Below are 27,086 nucleotides of genomic sequence, written 5' to 3'. Positions count from 1 at the left end.
AGAAGGCATCCTTTAAATCGAAAATGATAAACCAAGTTAGCTCTGCTGTTAAACATGTTAACAGAGTGTTAGGATTCGCTACCACAGGATAGAGATCTTCAGTTATCTTGTTAACAGCCCGTAAATCCTGTACCACCCGGTACGACCCATCAGGTTTACGGACAGGCAGGATAGGAGTGTTAAAATCAGACTTGGCACTCTTTTAACAGTCCTAACTGTAAGAATTCTTCGATTATTGGGCTAATTCCTTCTCTGTCTTCCTTTCTGAGGGGGTATTGTTTAATTCTAACTGGTTTTTTTCCCTCTTTGAGTTTGATCTGTATTGGGGTTGCATTTTTGGCTCTCCCAGGTACATCTGTGGCCCAGACTCCTGGGAACACTTGACTCGTTATCTCTTCTCTAATTTCCTCTGCAGAGCCTTTAGTTGTTAATATTAGGCTCAGTATTTCCACATACTGTTGGTCATTTACATCTAGAATAATTTCCCCATTTGTGGGAGAGAGAGGAGTAGAAACTCCTGCAATTAAAGGAGGCTTTGATTTACAACCCTGGAAGAGACTAGGTCTGGCTTAACTGACAGAGATTTGTGGACTTTAAGCAAAAGGATTACAAACTTGTGTTCCTATAATTACAAGTAAAATTGTACACTGGGTGTTTTGGTGAAGGGTTTTAAAACATAATAGTGTGATTTTATATAGTTTAAGTTAAGAATGTAGATGGTATAAGAGAGACATCTGTGTGTACGTGACATGAGAAGTTATTGGTCAAGACATAGCTGCATTGCAGTGAGAAGTGCCACAGGTGATAGGTCATTAATCTAAAACAAAGTGTCATTTTAATTATCTATTGGATTAGAAAGGTATAAATTACGATGTAACCCTAAATCTTGTGAGTAGTCGCCATTACTCGGAGGTGTTGTAAAATCTCACGCCTGGACTAATGCGTTTGTTATTTTAAACAATAAATTCGTGTAGTTGCATAGTCCCATCCCTTATTTTCCTCCAACATGTGAAAGCGCGGAAAGTGACACTCATTCCTAAAAGTAATGGTTACTTGTAATTGTTCCAATAGATCTCTTCCTAAAAGTGCTTTTGGAGAATTGGGTAAATATAAAAACTTGTGAATACCCCATTGTTTCCCAATTTTATATTTCAATGGCTTGCAAAAATAAGCTTTTTCAGATTGACCAGTTGCTCTTTGTACCACAATGTAGTCATCCCCCACAGGCATTAAAGCTTTATTTAAAAGCGAATATGCTGCCCCCGTATCAACCAAAAATTCTATTTCTTTTTCCTTTTCCCCTAGCTTCATTATAACCAGTGGATCTGCTAGGGTAGAATCCCCCGGTCCTCTTCCATCTTCTTTCACATGTGCAACCACCCTCCCTCTTTCTCGGTCTCCTCTGTGCTGGCGGTCTTCTTGTCTTCTTTCTGGGCACTCATTTTTCCAATGACCGAACTTTCTGCAAATCGCGCATTGGTCTTTACCTAGCCAGGGTGGGCCCTGTCTGGGAGGTCCTTGTCTGGGGGGTCCTTGTCTAGGTTTTTCTTTATTCCCTTCCCTTACTACTGCTACTAATTTCTTCATCCCTTGCTTGTAACTTTTTTCTTGATTACTGAATACCCTCCAAGATGCATCTAATAGAGTTTCCAGGTTCCTCCCCTCTGGCCCCTGAAGTTTTTGCAATTTACATCTGATATCTTCTGTGGATTGTCCTAGAAACAAAGATACTAGCTGTTGTACCCCTACCTTGGTCTCAGGATCCAGCGATGTATTGTGGCGCATTGCGTCCCTCAGACGATCCAGGAATTCGGATGGTGACTCGGAAGGACCCTGTTTCACTGCATACAAATCTGACTAAGGGTCTTGGGAATAGCCCTTTCCATCCCTTTTGCTATCCATTCTTGATAATTTTTGAATTTCTCTAATTCGGCTGTTCTATTCGGACTCCAGTGTGGTTCCTGGAGTGGGAAGGAATCTTTTACATCTAATTGTTGCGTTTTGTAATAATCCTCTGTCAAGTCTCTTGCTGTTTTCAAAACCAACTCTTTCTCCGTGTCTGTTAGTCCACCCAATAATAGCTGTATATCAGCCCAATCTGGATTATGCTGTTTTATTATGAGTTGCAAGTGTTCAGCGGTACCCGCTGGATCACTTTGGTAATTTTTGGCAATGTTATACCATGCATCCAGGTCAGCAGTAGAAAAAGGTACTCTAATCAACATTGTATTCCCATCAGGTGCCACTGCCTCTCGCAGGGGCGCCATCAGTACCTGCTTCCTGGTTCGGAACGAGACAGGACTGCCCGGGGGAGAGGGGGTTGGCATTGGTGTTCCTTCAGAGTCCGCATCCTCTTCCGGTCTCCTAAGGGGAGGCTTAAGCAAATCGGTTTGTTCATCATTGTCTTGTCCCTGAGCTGCTGCCTGATAGACTTTGTCTGACTTTATGCATCTCTGGCCTATGTTGCACAACGAGCAACACTGCTTAATTCTTCCTCAGCCTTTTTTATTTTCTTTTTTCCAGAGCTAACATCATAGGATCACTGGGGGGGTTGATTTCACAATCTCTCTGCCATTCAGGGTGATTTCGGAGAGAGAAAAATGCATCAGCGTAGGAAACTTCTTCCCATTTACCTTCCTGTCTCAGAAACAGCATTAACTGTAGCAAGGTATTATAATCTAAGGTTCCATTAGGTGGCCACTTTGCTCCATCTTCTAATTTATACAGTGGCCACCATTGGGTGCAATATTTTACAAGAGTTCTTTTATTTTCTGTGCCTCCAGTTCCTACTATCTCTTTCCAATGTGCCAAAACACAGCCAAGTGGGCTCGCTCTAGAGATTTCCTTACTCTGTCTGGTTCCCATCCTGTTCAGAGTTCGAGTTCACTCAAATACTGTGTTACCCCCTTCGGGTCATCTGTGTGGTATATAAGCCACTCTTTATAATTTCTCTTATGCTTTCTACCTAGCCTTCTTCGCTGCCCCTTAAAATCTCCTTCAAAAGCCTTTACTGCCTCCTCCCAATCCTTTTCTAGCACACTACTATTTTCAGGAACGTGATGCTCTTTGCCACACAGAAGTGTCAAAACAAAATGTTCCTTGCTTCCCCAGCACTCCGGGCACGGATCTCTGTCTGCTAAATAAATAGCATCGTAATATCTCCGACTTCCACAAAATCCGCACTGAGCTAAAACCCACAGCCGGTGTGGGGCTGGAGTCTTCTTATACCCACACACAAAGCAAGGAATGCCTTCTATCACTCGTGCAGGTAGGACAAACAAATGGAAAGAGTCGGGGGCTATACTCCTACCATATAACTGATGAGGGATAGAGGGGGGCAATGACCTCCCTCACTGTTTAGCCACTGTTGTTTCTACCTCCTTCTCCTAGTTTTATCTCGCTTCCACCTGAACCTTTCTTCACACTCTCTCACAGTTCTTTCCCAGTTTTCTTCCTGAACCTCCCAAAGCTCAGGTACCAAATGCGACTTCCCACACACAAACTTTAAAACCTCAGGCTCAAAATCAACTTCTCTAGAGTGCCTCTGATAACACTGAGAGCATGAGCTCTGCCGCCTGGCAGAAGAGCAGGACCACTGTTGGGTGGAGTCGCGGGAGACAAGCACTCAAGGCATCATGTTCAGCAAGTCTCGATTTATTTTTCAAAACTACACTTACTTATAGTACTACTAATTAGCTCATACATATTGCAAAAGTTGAGCTCCTCATTGGTGGGAGCTATTCCATGGGATCTGCAAACACGGTGGTCTTATCTTCCTCTTCCATATGGTTTCTCTCTGCTTACTTATCTGAATGCACATTCTGTTATCTATGCAACCTCTTGCTCAAGGACTCAGTGTCTGCATCTTTACTAAACCTGCTGTGTCATCATGACCCTTGCTTTTTAGCCATTCTTCAGAAAGACTCTCAACACTTCCCCTGTTTTCTTTTTGCATGATCATAGTCATATTGACTGACTTCAAAATTAAATTTTTTACGCATGACATTATACAGCTAAGCATAAGTAAACCAAGCAAAACAATTATTAGCAACAGCATTAAAGATTTAATCACACTTTTCATCCATCCTTCTAAGCCCATCCACTCTGTAAGTCCTTCTAATCTGAAAAATCCGGAGTCTTTCTTTATTTTTTGGGAGTGTTCAATCAAATTCTTAATTTCGGCGTGGATGGACTTAGAATGATCCTCAAGATCCATACAGCACATTCCTTCAAAGTCTTCACAGCCATGGCCGTGAGCTAAGAGTAGAAAATCTATAGCTGCTCTATTCTGAAGCAGGGCGTGTTGGACTGAACTCAGATCTTCTGCAAGTTCAGACAACACTCGGCTGGTACCGTTTGCCTGTTTAACTACCCAACATGCCAGTTTTTCTAAGTGACGATGGGCTCGTGCCGCAGCTGCACCAGGAACAAAAAGGGAGGTAAAAAGCACTTCTGATTTGCTCCATAGCGTGAGGTCATCCTGACATTCAGGTGTTATAGTTTCTGTTAAAGACTTCCGCCATCGTGTTCGGTGTGTAGCATTAGGATGGTGCTGTGGAAGTGCAAGACTCAGTTGGCCAAAGGTACAGGGCCCACCTACAGGCCTGGATGGAATACCTGACCAGGCACGATTCCCACAAATTAGGAAAAACCCTCTGGGTAACTTTCGAGGGAAAAACGTTCCAGGGGCTGCAAGAGATCGATTTCTCATGGTAACGTTGCACCATTCTAAATCCCACTGTGAAACATTGCCAATAGGATAAATCAAGGTGGGGTTGGATTCATTCAGTCGACAGCCATTAAGGCTGCCCTCTTGGCATAAATTACGTGAACTATTAATATAAATACAGGCTGTAGCGTTAAGAGAATCAACTAGTTCTATCTCTTCTGGCTCAGGGCCCACGGGGAGTCTTTCATCCCAGTCATCATACTTCAGTAGGCCAGCGGTAATATTCATTGTGGATTTTAATGGTCTAATAATTTTGAACTGGTTCTGGGTCTCGATTACGAAGTTACGCCATGTATTATCTGTTAGCGGTACTCCAACTAAGCATGTCAAAAATGGGGTACTGGGTGTGGCTAAGGAGGCACAGAATGTTGTGGTGTTCAATTCATGTGCCAAGGAGACCCAGATATTATCTCTAGGGTCAAACACCTTAGGAGGGTAGGAAAGGGGGTGACCCATTACTGAGCCTGCGATTAGCAGCACGATGCTTAAACCGCCGGCAAACATGATCCCACTTTCTTGGGTCAACTTGCCACTGAATGGGGACCCCGATATTTGGTTGGCATGAGGATTGCAAAACTACAGAGTAGCTATCGGCTAAGATCTTTTTGCTAAATGCTGTACTGACCACGCTAATTCTCTTAGCCGCAGATCTTCAAGATTTTCAACTAATTGCAAACTGTCAATGATATTTTTGCCTGTGAGTTGTACTAATGCTCCTTGAGCCGTCTCACGGTGCCAGTGAAAACTGCAAGACTGACACCAAAACCCTTCTGATAGATGTCGCTGGTGGACCCACCACTGTAATTTACAGCCTCCGCAAAGCAATCTTACCCACGCCTTATGATTATTACAATTACATGCAAAGCAACTAGACTGGCAAAAGCATAAAAAATGTCTCTGCAAGTGAGGGAGGAGAATGTTCTCAATTTCTTCCTCTGAGTCCACAAGGAAGGTGACGTGAAACTGCTGCTCAATTTCCCATAGGATTTGCGAGATCTTCTTCTGTATTCTTATCTTCTTCCTCAGTTGTGGACTGCTCATTTAGGACAGCAGGCTTAGTCCATTTGGCCGGAACCCATAGGGGACGTTTTAGTTGCAATAACAGATCAAAAAGTCGCTGGTTTTTCACTTCCTTGATGACAGCGTCCTCGATTCTAGAAACAATTCCTACAACATAAAGAGAGTCTGAAATGACATTGAGGGGTTCCGAAAAATGAAGGGCAGCCCACAGTACTGCTACAAGTTCTAAGGTTTGTAATGTATCAGTAGGGGTAGCTGCGATCTTATGGTGGCACCATTGTTGATTATAGTGCCAAACAACGGCAGCTGTCCTGGTTCTGCGTCTGGCATCAGTAAAAACTGTCAGAGCATCAGGGATAGGCCCTCGGTGCTGCAACGGTTTGGATATCCAGGTCCAGCTTCCCAACCAGTTGAGTAATTTTGGAGCTAATGGGCCGGTGCGAACTTCTGCTCCAGAAGAGAGCAATGCTTCAGTGAGCTGCGAGGAGTTGAGTAGGTACCAGTCTAAGGTAGGTTTTTCCATGGGGAGGTAGATAACTGCAGGTTCAAGGCCACTAATTTCCCAGGTGCGTAGACGTCCTTTCTTTAAAAGAATTGCTAAATTTTCAATCTTTGGAGTGACTGTTTTTCTTTGCTGCAAGGGGGGCGAAATCCATTCTAGAACGGAGATGTCCCCCGTTTTCTTTTGCTGAGTAATGGCTCCTAAGAGATGTTCTCTACTGTTCCAGACAGTTAAGGATAAGGGGGTGTCGGGGTCTAGACGGTCAATAAAGCCTCTGGAGATACAGGATGTAATTTGCTGCAAGACTTTAGACTGTTGCGGCATAAGCGTCACAGGAGTACATGGGTCTGTGCCCTTTAGCAAAGGACGTAGCTGTTCCAATAGCATGTTGGGAATTCCTGTTATGGGTTTAAGCCATTGTAGGTCTCTTAGAAGTTTTTGGGCCTCATTTAGGTTTGAAATAGATGCTTGAATATGTAACTTCTGAGGTTTTATTCTCTGAGCGGTAATAGTCCATCCTAGATATTTCCATGGAGCAGAAACTTGTATTTTGTTGGGTGCCACAACAAGGGACCAGGCAGCCAAGGAGGCAACAATAATTTGCATCTGGGCAGGGGTGAAGGGATCCCTTTGAGCAAAGAGAATGTCATCCATGTAGTGATAAATAATGGCATCAGGCATCTGTCTCCGTAAGGGTTGCAAGGCAGCATCAACATACAGTTGGCACAAAGTAGGTGAGTTTTTCATCCCTTGCGGCAATACAGTCTATTCAAATCGTCTAGCTGGTTCTCCTTTATTCAGGGCAGGTAAGGTAAAGGCGAAGCGCTTGGTGTCATCTGGATGCAATGGAATAGTCAAATTCCTGCGGCTGTACATTCGCGACGAATATGATCGGGTGTCCCACAGCAATAACACTTCATGCGGCCACCTGGAGCTGGGCGGGGACGTGCTGCTGCCGCTTGGAGAGGAGCAAGGGCTGCCATCACTTGATTTTGAGAGCTAATAGCCTGTTCTTTAAGCCCTTCACCTAATTTTGCTAAGGCTTGTGCTAAGAATAGTTGCGAGCCAGTGGGCATGGTTGCAGCTTTCTCTAAAAGTTGCTGGACAGTCCAATCCCCTGGGGTGGAAGTAATAAGGGCACAGGTGGCTTGATTGCCATTTTGTAAAAGGCATTGCTTAAGTAACTGGTCATGCATATGCTCTTGAACCCCAGCTTTTGAGATGGCTTCCATAACTTTGTCAACAAAAGAGCCTAAAGATTCCTCTCTGCCTTGCTTAATGCTCATATACATCGGGATCCCACCCGGGGCTCGGACTTTATCCATAGCTTTCTTAGCAACTGCCATAGCTTCCCGCAATTTAGCAGGGCCTAGTGCAGCCTGAGCCTCAACCCTCATATGTTGACCCTGTCCTAGTAACTCATCAACCGTAATGTCAGCCAAGGGGTCCCCCTGGGGTCTGTTAAGATCTGCGCTCACAGCTGCTTCTTCTCTCCAGCGAGCGTCAAAGAGTAATCGCTGGTGCGGGGTGTACATTAATTTAGTGATGCCTTTAATGTCAGCAGGAAGGAGAGTAAAGGCATTAAAAATATAGTCAAGCATCTGTTTTACGGGCTCGCTCGTAACACCGTAATTCCCCACCGTTGCTCGTAGCTGAGCTAACAGCTTCCAGTCGAGGTTAGTAACTTGCGCAATATTGCCTCCCTGTGGATTAGGAACAAACAGAACAGGGAAAGCCAAGCTTTCCTGGGCAGCCGCTAGCATCTCTGCATCGCCCTTATGCAAACCGTCACGAGCGAGAGCTGCCCACAACTCTCTATGACCCTTGGCCATGGCCTCCGCGAGGTCAGAATCTGCCCCAGGGACAGGCTCATGGCTTAGGAAAGGGTTTTGCGAACGAGAGCGATCCGGAGGAACAGACGGCTGCGGCGGCGGCGGCTGCTGCGGCTGCCGCGGCTGCTGCGGCTGCTGCGAGGGGGACGGGGGCGGGGACTGCAGGGGAGGATCAGGGGGCGCAGAGGGTGAGTGTGAAGCCGGGCCGGAGGCAAATGCCTCAGGCGGAACCTCGACTGTAGCAAAGGTGGGGGGGTTAGGGGCAGCGGAGTAAAGGGAAGCAGCAGAATCGTAATTACGGTTTTTATCATGGGCTGCCTTAATTTTTTCTGCTGCCCTTTTCTCTGCTTGAGCCATCAAAAGTTCATTATAGACAGGTTTCCAAAGCTTACTCATTTTCTTAGCAGGCTTATCATCGTCTAGGACAAGGTCCCAAAGCTTATCACCATAAGCACGCCACTGACTTAATTCATGAATAGAATGAGGGTCCACAAAAAACCCATAAGACCGCGCATGGGTTAAAAGCGCGGAGAGATCTTTTTCAAGATCAATCCCCTTGAAATTACGCTTAAGCAAAAAAGCCTTAAAAAGTTCCTGTGCTGCTTGCCTTTCCATACTTACGACGGTACCGTTGCTAGCCCCTCCAGGCTTCGGCAGCACGTATCGGCGAGCCCGCCGGTGCGGTCACTCGGGCGCGGAGGCAATCGCTGCAGTATACGAGACCTCTTTCGCCGTCCGTCTAGCTGCGGGACCCGACCCCAACGCAACTCCCCCGTCGCATAAGGCAAGGGCAACTTCTCCTGTTCGGGCGCCAGATGTTGGGTGGAGTCGCGGGAGACAAGCACTCAAGGCATCATGTTCAGCAAGTCTCGATTTATTTTTCAAAACTACACTTACTTATAGTACCTTTAATTAGTTCATACATATTGCAAAAGTTGAGCTCCTCATTGGTGGGAGCTATTCCGTGGGATCTGCAAACACGGTGGTCTTATCTTCCTCTTCCATATGGTTTCTCTCTGCTTACTTATCTGAATGCACATTCTGTTATCTATGCAACCTCTTGCTCAAGGACTCAGTGTCTGCATCTTTACTAAACCTGCTGTGTCATCATGACCCTTGCTTTTTAGCCATTCTTCAGAAAGACTCTCAACAGACCACCTCTTCTTACAAATTTTAAACTGTATTAGGACCCACGCAACATGCCACCCTCTCGCTGAATGAAAAATTCTAATGCATCCACAAAAACAAGTTATTCCATGTATTCTTTCAAAACCTAAATCCTCTGCTGCTGGTTGTTCCCAATCTAAAGCCACTAATCTTCCTGCAGAGGTTCTGTATATTCCTGTAAGAGACGGTCTGAAGATCCCTCATCTGCCTCACGATCATTGCCAAGGACAGAGACTGAACACAGGAGTCCCAGCCTGGCTGAGGTGGGATGTCTGCCAAGTGTTGCCTGCAGGTGTGCCCGCTGGGAACTGGTACGCATTCCTGAGGAAATTAGTGCAGGTCACGGTGTACTGCGCCGTTCTTGCTGCCAAGGCGGGAAGGACTGCGCTGAAGCGGAAAGGAATGACCTGTCCTGTACACCTGTCCTGTACCTGTTTCCCAAAGCAAAGGGCCTCATAATAATGGTTGTAGATTTCCCCACCTCTTGGCCAGTAGCCCCTCGCTTTTGAAAAGGACTATAAAGGGACTTTCTAAATTAACCGAGATGAGATCTCCGCAAAGAAAGAAGGTGAATCTATTAGACTTCGTCTCATCCGTTGGAAGCTATTCCGCCCCCCCCCCCTTTCTTCCTCTCTACCCTTTTATTCCTTTTATTTTGTTTTCTTTCTCTCTTTCTCTCTTTCTCTCTATCGCATTACCGTGTTGTGGACACTTAATAAAGGTGCACTGTTCTGATTAAGACTGAAATCCCTTGTGTCTTTTTGCACTCTGAGATCAATAAACGAACCATCACGACCCTCGCTTGTATTAGCGGATCATGACATTAAACTGGCATCACGGACAGGATATCTGACAGACAGAAGGGGTTGCAAGGTTGTGTGTAGTCTGTAATAGGGGAAGGATGTTTCACTCCAGCCGCACCTAGCCCAACACCCTGAAAAGGGTGAGCGGTGTCTAGAAAGCAAGGAGGGTGACTCGAATTTCCTGCAAAGTGCACACGCCTAGGTAAAAAGCAGCCCATACTCAGCTGAGGGCTCTGTCTTCAGATTTTTCACAGAAGATCTCTTAGTGTAAAAGGGGGAACTGTGTTTTTTGGTGTGTGCGTGAATTTGGACTGCTTGGTGTAGCGAAGAGACAACCATAAGTAATTTAAGGAGTACCTCCCAGGCAGATTTTGGTCTCTTCACCTACCCAGGGAAGCGAAGGGAGACACAGTGAAGCTGTGTGTGTCGCAGTGTGTAATTAACTTTTACCTCCCTGTAGTGGTTTTGATCCCTTCATAAAATGACTGAAAACCCTAGTGCAAAAGATAAAGCTGCATTTTATGCTCTGCTAGCAAAATATAATGCCAGGCCCTCTCTGGGAGGGGAAGAATGGGATCAAAATAACTGGTTTAATTTGGAGAGTGTGACTGATAGAGTATGTTCTTTACAACATGAGACAAAATTTAAATTTGGCCAAGATAAAGCCATAATCTGCTCTGTTTTAGGAGCATGCCTTACAGCAGCTATAGATCACTGCTTAAAGCGGTGTAGTGAAGAGAAAGCAACCATAGATTCCCTTCAAAACCCAGTGGAAATTTTACAGAAACAATTAGATGAAGAAAGGAATGAAAATCATTTGCAACAGGCTGCTTTAAAAGAGGAATATTTTAAGAATTCAAAGAATACTGACTCTCCAAAAGAGACAGAGGAAAAAGAAACTTTTCACATTAACCAAATATACCCCTAGAAAGGACTAGTGCTAGTGAAAAATTGTGGGGAAAACTGCTGCCCTCATATGAGACCTCCGATTAAAACAGAATATAATTATATCAATGATGAAGATTTTGAACTGCATATCACCACTAAACAAATACCATACACTGCTACTGAATTGGCTAAGTTAAAAAAAGAGTACGGGCGGCTCCCCCACGAATCTGAGACGGAATATGTTTTCCGAGTGTCTCTCACTGGAGGAGACCAAATTCAATTAATTACTGAACAGGAGGCCAGTGGATATTGGGGACATGGAGTTTTCTTAACAACAGGAGACAAACGTAACACATAGTCCCTGACTCAGCGTGCAGCTTTCTGGGCTGGGGGACTCAATTCTTTAGAAAGGGGAGACCCTTTAGCTATAGTTGGTACCCCCAAACAACTTCTAGAAAGCATCCACAAAGCCGCCTGTCTGCAAATGATACATGAAAGGAAATTAACTCCTGGATATGAATCCCCGGTGCAATTACCTGTGAAGCCTGAACTGATGACCCCTTTAATTTGAGGCCTTCCAGAATCACTCAAACCTAAAGCAATTGTCCTTCAAAAAAACATAGCGGCTGTAGGTCCTGTAGAGAGGCTGGATAGTGTAGAGGGATTCCTTGTGGAACAGGGGCATATGATACCCCTGGAAAGGTTGGACAACCCAGGGTTTCTGAGGAAAAAACCCTGAACTGGCCCCTGGCTGCAAGCAAGCCTGGAAAGCACCTGGCTGCAGGCAGCCCTGAAAGTCCTTGGCAAAGTTATACACTGGTCGCCTCCCCCGCTGATTAGAGGTTGTCTAGAGGGACTGGGCGTGAATCTTTGCAATAGTAGATATAAGCTTGTATAGGTAAACAATAAAGGGAGAACGATGCTCAAATCGTATCAGTGTACGTGTCGTTACTCTGGCCAGCTCTTCAGACTCGGTCCCTAAAACCTGGCCCCTGAGCAGGGACTCGAGTAATTTTCGCTTAAATGCGTTTCGCTTAAATGCGGCAAGACTCCGAATCATCGCACCGACGGTGAGGAGCCTGGAGAGCCGGAGCAGAAGAGTCCCAGCAAAAAAGTTGAGTGGAGCAGGAGACCAGAGCTCATGCGACCAAGCGGGCCCCCGCAGGTAAGAAGCTATGGAATACGAGGCTGCCACTCGTCTCCTAGCCAGTATCCTCTCTAACAGAGGCGAGACTATAAAAGATCGAGATGTCTATGCCCTAATTACGTGGGCCCGGGAATAAGGGTTTTTGAAATGCACTTCGCTTTTGTTCTCGACCGAAGAGAGGTGGGAAATTGGAAACAGACTGTGGCTGTCCACAATTGAGGGTGGAAAGGAAGGTAAAGAAGCAAAAGCTCTGGGATTATCATGGAAAGCTGTGACTAATACCCTTGCAGAAATGAAAGCAGAGAGGAAGGTGGCTGTAGCAGCCATGGAGGCCCTGGGGGGTGGCGGCCCCTGAAAAGAGAGGGGGGTCTCATGGAGCGGCGGCCGGAGGCCAGGGCAGAGGCCAGGGTTGCGCGATTCTTCGGGCTGACTGCGGGTCGACCGATGAAGGGAACAACAGCACCCGTACGTTCGCTGCGGGAGCTGCTGGATGCGACGGGGAAGGAAGTTACCCCACCGACGCCTGAGGGAGAAATGGCGGCAAAGGGCGGAATTACAGGCTCCCGACTCTAGGGGCGGGGCGCAGACAAGCAGAGGAGAAACGAGCGGTCCTAGCTCCCGGCCTAAAACGGCAGCGTGCCACCCCCCTCTGCTGGACAGCAGATCATGGTCATACTGCGAAGCAGTCTCCATGACTTTGTCGCCCGCAGAGCCAGAGCCAGCCAGGGCTGCCGGAGGTCAGCCCCAAGAGGAGGAGAAGCACCGAGAGATGATGCATGAAGTAATGAAGAAGCTTGCTGAATTGTCTACGCATCAGGACGCGCTGGAGTCTAAGGATTGCAAAACCACACCATCAGCACCGTGGCATCCCGTGGACCCACCGGTCAAGACGGCCGCCAGAACTCCGTTCCCGTGGGGAGAACCGGGCACAGGGCCTACGGCCCCTCCCTTCCCGCAGGAGGAGGTGCAGCCCTTACCTCCGTCAGCCCTGAAGGCGAGGACTGATCCACTGCGAAGGAGATGGAATGGAGTTGTCCGTAATGCAATCATTGAAGGAGATTGGCAAGCCGTAGATGCCCTAGCCTGCCCTGTACTAATACAGGGAGACACCGCAAGGTGGGAACCCCATGACTGGAAGATCTTGCAGCAAGCCAAGCAAACGGTCACCACACACGGCTTATGGTCCGAAGCTACACGGAGCATCCTGCAGTTTATCTTTACAGCAGATGTCCTGTGTCCTAATGATTGCATCAGCATCGCACAGTTGTTGTTAACCCCTTCACAGTTCCTGCTCTGGGAACGAACGTGGAAGTGGCTAGCACAAGAAGAAGCTAGCAAACACCAAGGTGATACGCAAGACCCACTGTATGCGATCCAAGCCGACATGCTAACTGGGAGCGGGGCTTTTGGAGCGATGGTGATGCAGCTGACCATGCCCACAATCATTCATCAGTTGTCACAGACTTGCCCACAAAGCCTTGTTTTCAGTACCTGAAAAGAAGAAGTCTCCTCCATTTGCAGCAGTCTGACAGGGGCTGTAGGAGCCATATGGTCAGTTCATTGACCGTCTGTCAGCAGCCTTGAAGGATGCAACTGAGCTCTCCGAAGAGCTCCAAGAGCAAATGTTCCGGACCCTTGCCTTTGAAAACACTAATAGGCAAACTGAGACAATTCTTGTCACACTGCCCGAAGGAGGAGGTGTAGATGAGATGCTTGTATGTGCTACCCGTGCAGAACAGTCATCTCAAACAGCTGCCTTTACCACAACGCTGCAGAATGTCTTGCAAAAACAAGGACAATTCATCGCCGCAGCGCTGACCGGAGGGGCGCAAAGAAAAAAGGGGGCGAAGTCCGCTTGCCCACCTCCTGGTCCCCAGAGAGGCGGAGCAGCCAGTTTCCGATGCGGTGAAGAGGGGCACATGAGGCGCACTTGCCGGCAAACAGTGTGGTGCCACGACTGCAATTCCGGCACCCATGCCACCATAGCATGCTGCCGTGAGGGAAATGGCCAGCGCAGCGTGGTGGGGCCACGCTCTATGACACAAGTGAGCGCCCCAAAGAGCCATGAGTCGAGTGCAACCCCAGTGGTTTCCTTCACCAGAACCAGCCAGCCGCCCGAGGGAGCCTCGGAGTAGGTGTGGTAACCTCAATAGAAGTCACGCTGACAAACCACCAGGTCACCCTGATCCCGACCAACACCAAAGGCCCCCTGTCATCAGACAGCCCTCGTCTGGGTGGCCTACTCGTGGGGCAGTCATCAACCAGCCGGCAGGGAGTAGTGGTGCTCCCTGGAGCCATCGACACCGACAACACAGGTGAAATTAAGGTCATGGCCTATGCGCTGCAACCACCTGTGACTATCCCACCGGGCAGTCGCATTGCCCAAATCGTCCCCATTCCCCTAATGACCAACAGGGGAATCAGCAACAGCAGGGTCGGCAGAAACCAGGCTTTTGGGTCCTCTGGTTTGACGTGTTTTGGACATTGAACCTGGTCCAGAGACCTCAGCCACAAGTGATCCTGCGAAGGGGGGCAGAAGCCATCAAAATACAGCTGCTGTTCAACACAGGGGCTGACGTTACCATAATTAACCAGGTGCAATGGCCACCTGGTTGGGGACTGGAAAAACCAGCAGCCACACTGGTAGGGGTGGGGGGAACACAAATCCCCCAAGTAAGTGCAACCCCAATTACCCTAGAATTTGGAGACAATCAAACCATTGTGTGTTGTCCCTGTGGGCGGGCTGTGGGAGGACTGGGGCGAAGCAAAGGCACTATAAAACAATGATACAGGCTTCAAAAAGTTCAGAGAGAGAGGAGAGAAGGGAGAGAGAGTCCTCTGCAGGCTAGCTGTGGTGGACATCAGTGCTGGGCATTAAAAGCCTTACTCCTATTAAGGAGCCTTTAATAATTTTTTCCTGACTTTTGGACCAGCTAAAAGTCAGCTCAGCACTGCAAGTCCTTTTACTCTACCTGAGGTCCAGTGCTGTCTCAGCCAGAAGATCTCAGATCCCTGCGATCCTGGGGCATACCATCTATGGAGCCATAGGATCCCAAATTTTTATATTTTTCTAATTTCTGTAATTTTTCAATTTTTCTGTTTTCAATAAATTATTTTAATTTTTTATTAAACTAAGAGTTGTCTCATTTCTCACAGAGCCCACAAAGAATAGCAGTGAGCCTACTAAGCGCTACGAGTGTGTTGTCCTGCCCCAGGGGATGAAAAATTCCCTCACAGTGTGTCAGCTATATGTTGACTGGGCGCTACGTCTGATTCGACTACGCTACGCAGAAGCACTCATCTACCATTACATGGATGACATCCTGATAGCTACTGCTAAAGAGTTACCAGATAAAGAGATGCAGTGGGTCAGAGAGCAACTGCATGAGACTGGAGACTGGATTAGAGATCGTCCCCAAGAAGATCCAGCGGACTGCACCGTGGAAGTACCTGGGCTGGCTCATATCAGAATCACAAATTAGGCCCCAAAAGATCGAGCTAAACACAGAAATCTCCACGCTCCATGATGCGTAGAGGCTGCTAGGAGATCTGCAATGGGTCCGCGGGGTCGCGGGAATCACGAACGCTGACCTCGCCCCCTTCCTGCCATGGCTACACAGGACGAACGCTGCTGAACCTCGAGAATGCTCCCCAGACCAAACAGCAGCTCTCGCCAAGGTTGCAGATAAGCTGCGGCACACATGGGTGTCACGCAGAGAAGAAGGAATCCCACTCGCCATCCTCATCACCCTGATCGGTGCAGCAGGTTCACATGCCATCATCCACCAATGGCAAAAGAAAAAGGGGAAGGACATCTGGATTCTCAAATGGATCTTCCTGCTGACTCAGCCACGCTTCAGACTGTAGTCCAGGGTAGAGATGGTGGCACTTTTAATCCAAAAGAGTCGCAACCAAGTGGTGGAGTTGGACGGCAGAGAGGCAGAGGACATCAGTATATCAGTCCGAACAGGGGACTTGGAGTGGATGCTACGCCATGCGGAAGCACTACAAGAAGCTCTGCTCAGATTCACCGGCGTGGTCCATAACAAGCGCCCACAGGGAAGGCTGGCGCGGTTGCTGGGGCGCTATGAGTGGCTGGACCACCCACTGAATGTAGAACAGCCGGTACTAGGGCGCACAGTGTTCACGGATGCGGGGAGGAAGATGAAGTGGGTCGCCTGTGCGTGGAAAGAGAATGACCACTGGAAGACTCATGTCATAGCAGGAGAACTGGCCGACTGTAGAGGGATTCCTTGTGGAATATAGGATACCCCAGGAGAGCTTGGGCATCCCAGGGCTGTTGCAGAAGTACCCCTGACGGGGCCTCAGGCTGAAAACAGGCTTGCAAGGCACCTGCTAGCTGGCAGCTTTGAACAGCCTTGGGAAAAGGTATACACTGGTCAGCTCCCCCGCTGCTTAGAGGCTTTCTCATGGGAAAGGGGCGTGAACTTTGAAAAAAGTATAACTTGGTGTAACCGAATAATAAAATTGGAGCACGATGCTCAAATCGTATCGGCATTCCTATCGTGACTCTGGCTGGATTCCCCTGCTCCCGGGACCCCCCCCGCTACACGTGGCGCCCAAACGGCAGGGACCTGAGGTTTGCTTCATGCAGGTTTGCTTCAGTGCAGTAAGACTCCGAATTTCATCGTATCGGTGCGGCGGAGCCAGGGGAACCAGAGTGGGTGGCCCCAAAGCCGAGTAAAGCCGGGGGCCCGGTCTCAAAGCAGAATAGAAGGCCAGAGGATAAGTCCCAAAGCCGAGTAAAGCCGGGGGCTAAACCTCAAAGCCGAGTGGCCGGAGACCGTATTTTCTCGCGGCCGAGCGGGTACCTGCAGCACAAAAGCTACAGACTACGGGGCGGGGACTCGACTCCTAGCTAGCCTACTCTCTAAGAGCGGTGAGATTGTGAAAGATCGAGATCTGAATGCCCTCATTACGTGGGCCCGGGAACATGGGTGTGTGGAATACACTTCACTTTTGTTCTCAGTCGAAGCGTGGCGGTAAGTTGGAAACGAACTGTGGCTGTCCACGATTGAGGGAGGAAAGGAAGCTAAAGAAGCTAAAGCCCTCGGCTTAGTCGGGAGGGCAGTAACTAGCACTCTCGCAGAGATGAACTCAGAGAGGACAGTGGCTGCAGCTGCCATAGAGGCTTTAGAGAGTAGCAGCTCTGGGAAAGGAACAGACGGGCGTCTTATGGAGTGGCGGCCAGAGACCAGAGCAGAGTCCAGGGTAGCACGGTTCTTCGGGCTGGCTGCGAAAAGACCGATTAAAGGCACAGCAGCACCCGTCCGCTCGCTGCGGGAGTTGCTGGACTCGGCAGGGCAGGATGTTATCCCTCCGACGGCCGAGAGAGAAATGGCTGCGAAAGCAGGAGCAGAGCTGCCCGACTCAGGGGGCGGGGCGCGGGCGGGCCAAGGAGACACAGGCAGTCCTGGTGCCCTGCTGAAAGCGGCACAGCAACCCAGAGGTCCTAAATCCCAGCCGAAAGCAGCAGAGTGTAACCCTCCTCTGCCAAACAGTGGCGCAACGTCCAGCAGTGAAGTAGCTTCTGCGGTTTCGTCGCCTGCAGAGCCAGAGCCAGCCAGGGCTGCTGGGGGTCAGCCCCAAGAGGGGGAGAAGCACCAAGAAATGATGCAAGAAGTAGTCAAGAAGCTTGCTGACGCGCTAGAGTCTAAAGCTTGTGATTTTATGCCATCAGCACCATGGCATCCCATGGCCCCACCGGTCAAGTTAACACTCAAACCTCCTACGTTCCCGTCGGGAGAATCAAGCACAGTGACTACAGCCCCTCCCTCCTCGCGAGGGGAGGTGTAGCCGTCGTTTCTATCAGCCCCGACGGAGAGGACTGACCCGTTGCGAAGGAGATGGAATGGAGTTATCCCTGATGCAATCACTGAGGGTGATTGGCAAGCAGTGAATGCCCTCGCTTGCCCGGTACAGATGCAAGGAGACACTGCAAAGTGGGAACCCCATGACTGGAAGATCTTGCAGCAAGCCAAGCAAACACTCACCACGCATGGCTTGCGGTCTGAAGCTACACGAAGCATTCTGCAGTTTATCTTTACAGCAGATGTCCTGTGTCCTAATGATTGCATCAGCATCGCACAGTTTTTATTAACCCCTTCACAGTTCCTGCTCTGGGAGCGAACATGGAAGCGGCTAGCACAAGAAGAAGCTAGCAAACATCAAGGTGACACACAAGACCCACTGTATGCACTCCAGGCTGACATGCTAACTGGGAGCGGAGCTTACGGGGCGACAGTAACACAGCTGACCATGCCCGTAGTCATTCATCAGTTGTCACAGGCTCTTGCCCACAAAGCCTTGTTTTCAGTACCTGAAAAGAAGAAGTCTCCCCCCTATGCAGCAGTCCGACAGGGGCTGTCGGAGCCATATGGTCAGTTCATCGACCGTTTGTCAGCAGCCTTAAAGGATGCAACTGAGCTCTCTGAAGAGCTCCAAGAGCAAATGTTCCGAACACTTACCTTTGAAAACGCTAATAGGCAAACTAAGACAATTCTTGTCACACTGCCCGAAGGAGGAGGTGTAGATGAGATGCTTGTATGTGCTACCCGTGCAGAACAGTCATCTCAAACGGCTGCTTTTACTGCAACACTGCAGAATGTGCTGCAAAAACAGGGACAAGTCATCGCCGCAGCACTGACCAGAGGGGCGCAAAAGAAAAAGGGGGTGAAGGCTGCTGGCCTACCTCCTGGTCCCCAGACAGGCAAAGTAACCTGTTTTCGATGCGGTGAAGAGGGGCACATGAGGCGCACTTGCCAGAAACCGGTGTGGTGCCACAACTGCAATTCTGGCGACCATGCCACCATGGCATGCCGTCATGTGGGAAACGGCCAGCACAGCGCGATGGGGTCTCGCACCAGGACACAAATGAGCGCCCCAAAGAGCCATGAGTCGAGTGCAACCCCGGTGGTTTCCTTCACCAGAACCAGCCAGCCACCCAAGGGAGCCTCGGAGTGGACGTGGCAACCTCAATAGAAGTCACGTTGACAGACCGCCAGGTCACCCTGATCCCAACTACAGCCAAGGGCCCCCTGTCATCAGATGGCCCTTGTCTGGGTGGCCTACTCGTGGGGCGGTCATCAACCAGTCGGCAGGAAGTAGTGGTGCTACCTGGAGTCATCGATGCTGACTACACCAGTGAAATTAAGGTCATGGCCTACGCGCTGCAACCACCCGAGACTATCCCGCAGGGCAGTCCCATTGCTCAAATCGTCCCCATTCCCCTAATGACCAACGGGGGAACCAGCAACTACAATGTCCACGGAGACCATGGTTTTGGGTCCTCTGGGTTTGACGTGTTTTGGACATTGAACTTGGCCCAGAGACCTCAGCGGCAAGTGATCCTGTGAAGGGGGCAGAAGCCATCAAAGTACAGCCGCTTTTCAACACAGGTGCTGACGTTACCATAATCAACCAAGCGGTATGGCCACCTGGTTGGGGACTGGAAAAACCGGCAGCCACACTGGTAGGGGTGGGAGGAACACAAATCCCCCAAGTAAGTGCAACTCCAATTACCCTAGAATTTGAGGACAATCAAACCATCGTGTGTCGCCCCTATGTTATGAAGTTGCCTCACACCCTACAAGGCCTGATCGGACGTGACATCCTCACGCAGCTAGGCCTTGTGCTCACCACAGACCAGCATTTATGCTGATCGCCGCTGCCGATCAGCCGCCCATACAGGCTCTCACCTGGTTAACAGATGACCCTGTTTGGGTCGAGCAGTGGCCAGTAACGGGCAAAAGGATGAAGATAGTAGAACACCTTGTTGCAGAACTGCTAGCAGAAGGACACATCAAGCCATCGGTCAGCCCATGGAACACCCCCATCTTTGTGATCCCAAAGAAATCAGGAAAATAGTGCCTCCTTCATGACCTTTGCCAAGTGAATGCGCGCATGCAAGCTATGGGGGAACTGCAACCTGGGCTACCGGCTCCTACAACGATTCCAGAAAGATGGCAAATCACTGTAATTGACTTAAAAGACTGTTTTTTTACAATCCCACTGCATCCAAAGGACACAGAATGTTTTACCTTTACAGTGCCCACTAAGAATCGCAGTGAGACTGCTAAGCGCTACGAGTGGGTTGTCCTACCCCAGGGAATGAAAAATTCCCCCACACTGTGTCAGCTATATGTTGACTGGGAGCTCCATCCGATTCAATGACGTTATGCAGAAGCACTCATCTACCATTATATGGATGACATCCTGAGAGCTACTGCCACAGAGTTCTCAGACCAAGAGATGCAATGGGTCAGAGAACACTTGCATAAGACTGGATTAGAGATTGCCCCCCAGAAGATCCAGCAGACTGCACCATGGAAGTACCTGGGCTGGCTCATATCAGAATCAGAAATTAGGCCCCAAAAGATCGAGCTACACACAGAAATCTCCACGCTCCATGACGCACAACGGCTGTTAGGAGATCTGCAATGGGTCCGCGGGGTTGCGGGAATCACGAACGTCGACCTCGCCCCCTTCCTGCCATGGCTACACGGGATGAGCGCTGCCGAACCTCGAGAATGCTCCCCAAACCAAGCAGCAGCTCTTGCCAAAGTCACAGATAAGCTGCGGCACGCATGGGTATCACACAGAAAAGAAGGAGTCCCACTTGCCATTCTTATCACCCTGATCACTGCAACAGGTTCACATGCCATCATCCATCAATGGCAGAAGAAAAAGGGGGAGGACATCTGGATTCTCGAATGGATCTTCCCGTCGACTCAGCCACGCTTCAGTCCAGGGTAGAGCTAGTGGCGTTTTTAATCCAAAAGAGTCGTGATCGAGTGGTGGAGTTGGACGGCAGAGAGGCAGAGGACATCAGTATATCAGTCCAAACAGGGCACTTGGAGTGGATGCTACACCATGCAGAGGCACTGCAGGAAGCTCTGCTGGGATTCACCGGCGTGGTCCATAACAAGCGTCCACAGGGAAGGCTGGCGCAGTTGCTGGGGCTCTATGAGTGGCTGGACCGGCCACTGAATGTAGAACGGCTGGTACTAGGGAGCACAGTGTTCACGGATGCGGGGAGGAAGACAAAGCGGGCTGCCTGTGCGTGGAAAGAGAACAACCACTGTGTTGCGGGTTCGGTTTGTAACCGGGCGGAAACACCAATTTAGTGTAGTGGTTTGGTCCAAAATACTCATTACTGTTTATCTGCTGTGAGATAAGAATTAGGAGAAATGCAAAGCAGGCACCAAACTTGAAAGATTATAAAGAAGTTTATTAACAGACCTAAAAGAAGGAAAAGAAAACAAAATTATACCACCTCCAGAACTCTCCTCCTCCCCCCACCTTCCTCCCTTCTCCCACTGACAATGTAAAAAGACAACCCTTAAGATGTTCAGTCTGTTTACCACTTCCATAATAACCTTGTTCAGTCCATTTAGAAAGAGAAGTCTCTTCTTGCTCATGCTATGAATGAAAACAGTATCACAACGAGACAGCTGCCCACTTCCAAATACTGTTCAGTCCATTTAGGAAGAGGAGTCTCTCTGCCTGCGTGTGAGTCCTTTCCCCCGACTTGCAGCTTTTCCCGCAACTGCTTTCGAGGATCCACTCTTGAAGGTTTTTGGGGTACAATTTTAAGGTTGAGCCGTTCAGAAACAAAAACAGAGGCCCTTCTCCTTCCCTGGGAGCACAGGGTCTTCCTCATCTTCATCTTTAGACTATCTCTGGGAACATCTCTAGGGACTGAGGTTTTCTCCTTTCCCGTTTGGAGCAAAAGTCCTCATCTGGTTCATCTCTGCCTGTCCAAACTTCTCATGAAATTACAGCTGCGTCAGCATCTGCCTATCTCAGCGCAGGTGCTTTTGCTTACGAGTTGAACACTCCACCCCCCCATGCCTTCATGAAATTACAACAGGATACTCTGATATATCATAGCTTCACAACAGAATTTCAGCTTTAAGCATCTCCTCTCTCTCTCTTCCCTCAGGTTTTCAGCTCTTCACAGCAGTAAAAGGGTTAATCTCACCTCGGCCTTGCAGCTTTGCAGCTGGAATGTTGAATTTTTCTTATCGCAGTGGAGAGGGGGGAGAGCCAAGCCGCTCCGGCTGCCCAAGGCAAGGCAGTGGGGGGGGTTCCATGGCTGGAACAGGTCCATGGCTTCAGGATGGCCGTGGTCCGGCCCGGCCTGGCCCAAGCAGGGCCTGGCCGGGCCCGCTGGCCCCCACACGGGGCCCGCAGCCACCTGTCCCAGCGCCGGAAACGAGAGAGAGCTTGGAGGGGGAGTTTGCCTATTCTTAAATGTGGATCACAGAGGTGTTCACAACTTTAAGTGGCTTAGAGAATTGTCCATATTCAAACTGGCCAGCTGATAGGTTCTATCAGTTCCCAGAGGAAACTGTAAGCACCCCTTAGCAAGGACATCCCTTCCGGGACTATGCTTGCTAACCTATGACACACTGGAAGACAAATATCATAGCAGGAGAACCGGCCGACAGCCTGCAAACACTTGAACTGCACGCCGTGATATGGGCCTTACAACAGTGGTCGAAAGAACCGGTGAATGTAGTCAGCAATTCCCTATATGTCGTTGGAGTAGCCCAACGGATCCATGATGCAGAAATTCGGCGTACCAGCAATGAACATCTGGGCAGACTGCTTATCACATTGTGGCACACCCTTCAACAGCGGACACACCCCTACTGTATCCTGCATGTTCGAAGTCACCAGTGAAACATCGGGTTGGGAGAGGGCAATGCCCGTGCAGATGAGGCGGTGACCTGTGCCCCCATAGTGCATCTCCCACCTGCGAACACTTTTGAGCAAGCCAGATGTAGCCATGATTTGTTCCACCAAAACGCAAAATCCCTGCAGAGACAGTTTAGGATCCCGCTGATAGAAGCGAAAGGCATAGTGCGGGCTTGTCCCCGCTGTAGCCATCATGGCCTGGGTTTGGGTGTGGGCGTTAACCCCAAGGGTCTGAAAGCCCTCGAACTCTGGCAAATGGACGTCACTCACATCCCTGAGTTCGGCCGACAGCGCTATGTCCATGTAACAATTGACACTTTTTCACACTTCCTGTGGGCTACTGCTCAGACAGGAGAGAAGGCATTGCATGTGGAGCGGCATCTGCTCTCTTGCTTTGCAGTAATGGGGGTACCCAAAAAGATCAAAATGGACAATGGGCCTGCATACATCAGCGGTCGCCTGGCAAAATTTATGCAGCAGTGGGGGGTAGAACATATCATGGGGATCCCACACTCGCCCACTGGTCTGGCAGTGGTAGAGAGAGCCCATCATACAGTGAAAGAATATCTGGGCCGACAGAAAGGGGGAGAGATGGAACCAAGTAAGCGGTTAAGCAAGCTACTGTTTACATTGAACTTCCTCTCTCTGGCTGGAGATAGGGAGGAGCCTCCAGTGGCAATCCATCATCAGACAGTTCATAGGGGAATTGAGCAGGACCTTCCAGGAATAAGTGTTTTGTACCGTAACCCTCGAACAGGTTTGTGGGAGGGTCCCAGCCCAGTGCTATTTAACGGCTGAGGATATACGTGTGTTTCCTCCCCAGAAGGACTATTGTGGGTGCCCCGTAAGTGGTGCCGTGCTACGCATGCAGGACCCCAAAGTGAGAAGGCGCAGTAAGCATCAGCTCCTGAGGAAAGTGACGCCACTACTTCAACAGCTGGAACTCTGGGACCTCCGTCCCGAGAAGTCTTGGGAGAGGCTGCAGATGTGGCTGAGTGAGGGAGCTGAGGACTTGCCAGATCCACCACTCTCCGTAGCAGGGGGAAATGGTGAGACCCTGTGGCCAATGTAACAGCTGCCCTAGGTGGTTGCTAGTGACTTGTGGTGGGTGTCAGGGAACCCTCTCCAAAGGCAAAACCAAGAAGGAGAGTTGCATAAATTTTTGGGTATAGTGATGCCTTTTCCTGGTCTTAAAATCAAGAGGCATACACGGTTAGAAGGGGAAAAGGGATTTTACCTTGGTATTTATTTTAAGGATCCTTAGGTGCACACATCCAGGTCATATGCATCAAGATGCACCCCGCCGAGTTTGTGTCTCCCTTCCTCCCCCCCAACATTGGGTATAACATTATAGGTTTTACTAATTAGCATATCTATCAAAGATTTCCCAATGAGAGGCTCAAGTGAGCCCCCCTCCCCAAGGAGCCTTCCCCTGGATGGTTCTATCTTGGTTTACAGAATGTGTTCTGGAGAGGACCTTGGGGTCTGGGGCACACTGATCCCTAGCTACGAAGCTTCTAAAATGTTTAGTCTCTTAGCTTGACAAACAAGTCCAAGAATGTAGGCAAAAAGCACTAGGAATACAGAAGTTGTAAAAAGCTATAACAGGGGTATAAAAGAAAAGGCAAAAATCTTCATGGCATCATTTCCCCCCTTTTAGAGACTAACAAAACTCTATCTTGTCTAGTCTCTACTCAACTCTACTTTTCTACCCGCAGAACCGGTTAACACAACCAGCTGCTCCACAGGAAATTACATAGATAATGACTACAATTACAGCTATTATGAATATTTCTTTTACCCAGGCCCAGTTTGGTAACCATGAGGTGAGGATATCAAAAATATGATTAAATTTTAAAGTGTTATTTCTAGAAGCCACTTCATGTAGAATTTGAGTTCCCTTCCAAATTTCATCCAAATCTTTCTTAATTCTTCCACTTTGGTCCACATAAGAACAACAAGAGATATTGACAATAGCACATACACCTCCTTGTGCAGCAAGTATGAAATTGAGAGCTATCCTGTTTTGCATAACTGCACGGGACAGACTGTCAACTTCCTCCTGTAACGCTGAAATTGCATCTGCAGTATGCTGCTCAGTACGTTCAATGACAGCCGAGATGTTTACAATTGCTCTCTCCAGTTCAACTACTCCATTGTAGGAACAGGGGTGTTCAGTCTGGACCGGGTGTAGACGGACGGTGAATGGAGACGAGAGATCTCTGAAGTCCGGGGGTCTTGGAACATGCGGTTTATTGCGAAGGGCGTGGGTATAGGGGCACTGCTTAGAGCTGCAGCTGGCAGCTCTGAGCAGGCCCAAGAGAGCAAGAGAGTAAGCAGGTAAGCAAAGAGAGAATAGTAAGAGTCTACAGTAAGAGTGTATAGTGAGAGTGTATAGTAAGAGAGAGAGCATGAATGTAGTAAAAAGGAGTGTCTGAAGTCCTGGTTACAATACAATAAATCATCTTCTGTACTGAATATTCTAATTGTCACTAACCAATCTAATACAAGATACAAATCCTATAGCATTTACATACAGCCTATAAGAGTTCTTATATTACCATAGAGTGTTACATCTTAACTCCTAAAAACTACTCTTTGGACCCCTTCTGCTGAGCTAGTAGGGTCTGTTCTGACCCTTGGACCTGCCTGCAAGCAGAGGGTATTGTTCAATCAAGAGGGGATTACATTCAGTCGGCCATACCATTGTTTTCCAGTTGTTCAGTAACTAAGACTTGGTATCTCAAAGGTGGCTTTCATTTCGATGTCGCTTATAGTTTTCATATTCCCAAAATCTTTTGTCAGGCAATCATATTTATAAGGCCTTCCTGTTTCGTCTTCCCCAACATCTCCCCCGTTCCGATGAACAACTAAGATATTAGACACAGTCCTACTCGTCATTTTTTGCACACACTGAAGTATACAAGATACTGCTACTAGAACTATAATTATTACTACTAGAATAATCAAGCCTATTTTACAGAGTTCCCTTAGCCAGGGTGCAAAGCTCCAACCATTAAACAAACTGTCTAGCCAAGATGGGTTATCTGTTGTAATTTGGTTAGCTAGGTCCCTTAGGTTTTGTAACTGTACGAAAACCTTCTGGGAAAGGCACTCTATAAGTTGAGAAAGGTTTGTCAGGGCTTGTGTCAGACAGACAGATGGTATCGGAGCCTGCAGATTTGGCTAAAGCAACCCAGACATTTGTCTTTGGTTGATTTACAGGTAAAGCTTCACTGCAAAAACAAAAACAAAAGGTAAAAAATAACATGCATCTACACAAATAATACTAGAACTCCATTCTTTTCTTGAGCCGTTTCTGGCAGATGATCTTCTCTCAGTGGTTCTGCCGAGTTCACATTTGGGTGACGGCTTCTCGGCTCCCACTCGCGGGGTCACTGGCTGAAGTGGAACCGACAACAGGCTTTGATGCGTGGTACAGCTTCACGTTCTTTGCTGGAATCCACTTGGTTCCTTCACCTGTGGAGAGACATGCAAATCCCTTTCCCCACATTATGAGATTGTATGGTCTTTCTATTTTTCCTGATTCTAGAATCTTAATTAAAACTGGGGGGTGTTTTTTCAGTTTTGCTTTTTTATTGTTCAAGAAATATCTGAAAATGGGGGGATCAGGCTCTTCTGCAGAGCCGTTCAAGAAATTAAAAACATACAAGGCTTTATTCAACCTTCTTTGAGGTGTAGCCTGGGCTTTTCCCCCTTTCTGTTGATTTAAAATGCGTTTTAAAGTTTGATGTGTTCCTTTTAGGGTACTTTTTAGCAGTTGTTTAAGATACGGTGAGCAAATGCCACTGTATCTTACAGCCTTTTTTAGTTCTTTAATTTCGAGAGTGGGGATGGGAGCCCACGTTTTAGGACTGTTAGGCTGTTGGCTAGCTATCACAGGCTTAGCTAATAGACTAAGACTTCCATCTTTATAGATTTGGAGTCTTATTTCATGCCAATCTGTTAATTGAAAATTATTAAAACATTTTTGGGAGTTTTCTACTTTTGGGATTAACGCAGGCGAATTTTCAGGGTTTAGTGTCTCTTTTTGGGTTGAGGAGTCTGTCCCAAACACTGGGGGGACAGTGAACCTGTTTGGGAACAGACTTAATTCTTTTTCGGAATTGTTTTGTATTGGGATTAAGGTGTTGGCATTTGCAGGGGCAAAATAGTTCTCAGTCTGTCCTGTATCTATAAAAGCAGGTGTCATATTCCACCCTCCCCCTCCTCGTTGCACGGCTTGTGTGCCTGGCTGTGGCAGTGCGATCGATTG

The sequence above is a fragment of the Coloeus monedula genome (assembly GCF_965178545.1).
Source record: "Coloeus monedula genome assembly, chromosome: W".
Lineage (NCBI taxonomy): Eukaryota > Metazoa > Chordata > Aves > Passeriformes > Corvidae > Coloeus > Coloeus monedula.
The sequence above is the reverse complement of the archived record's forward strand: the minus strand, read 5'-3'. Positions refer to the sequence as shown.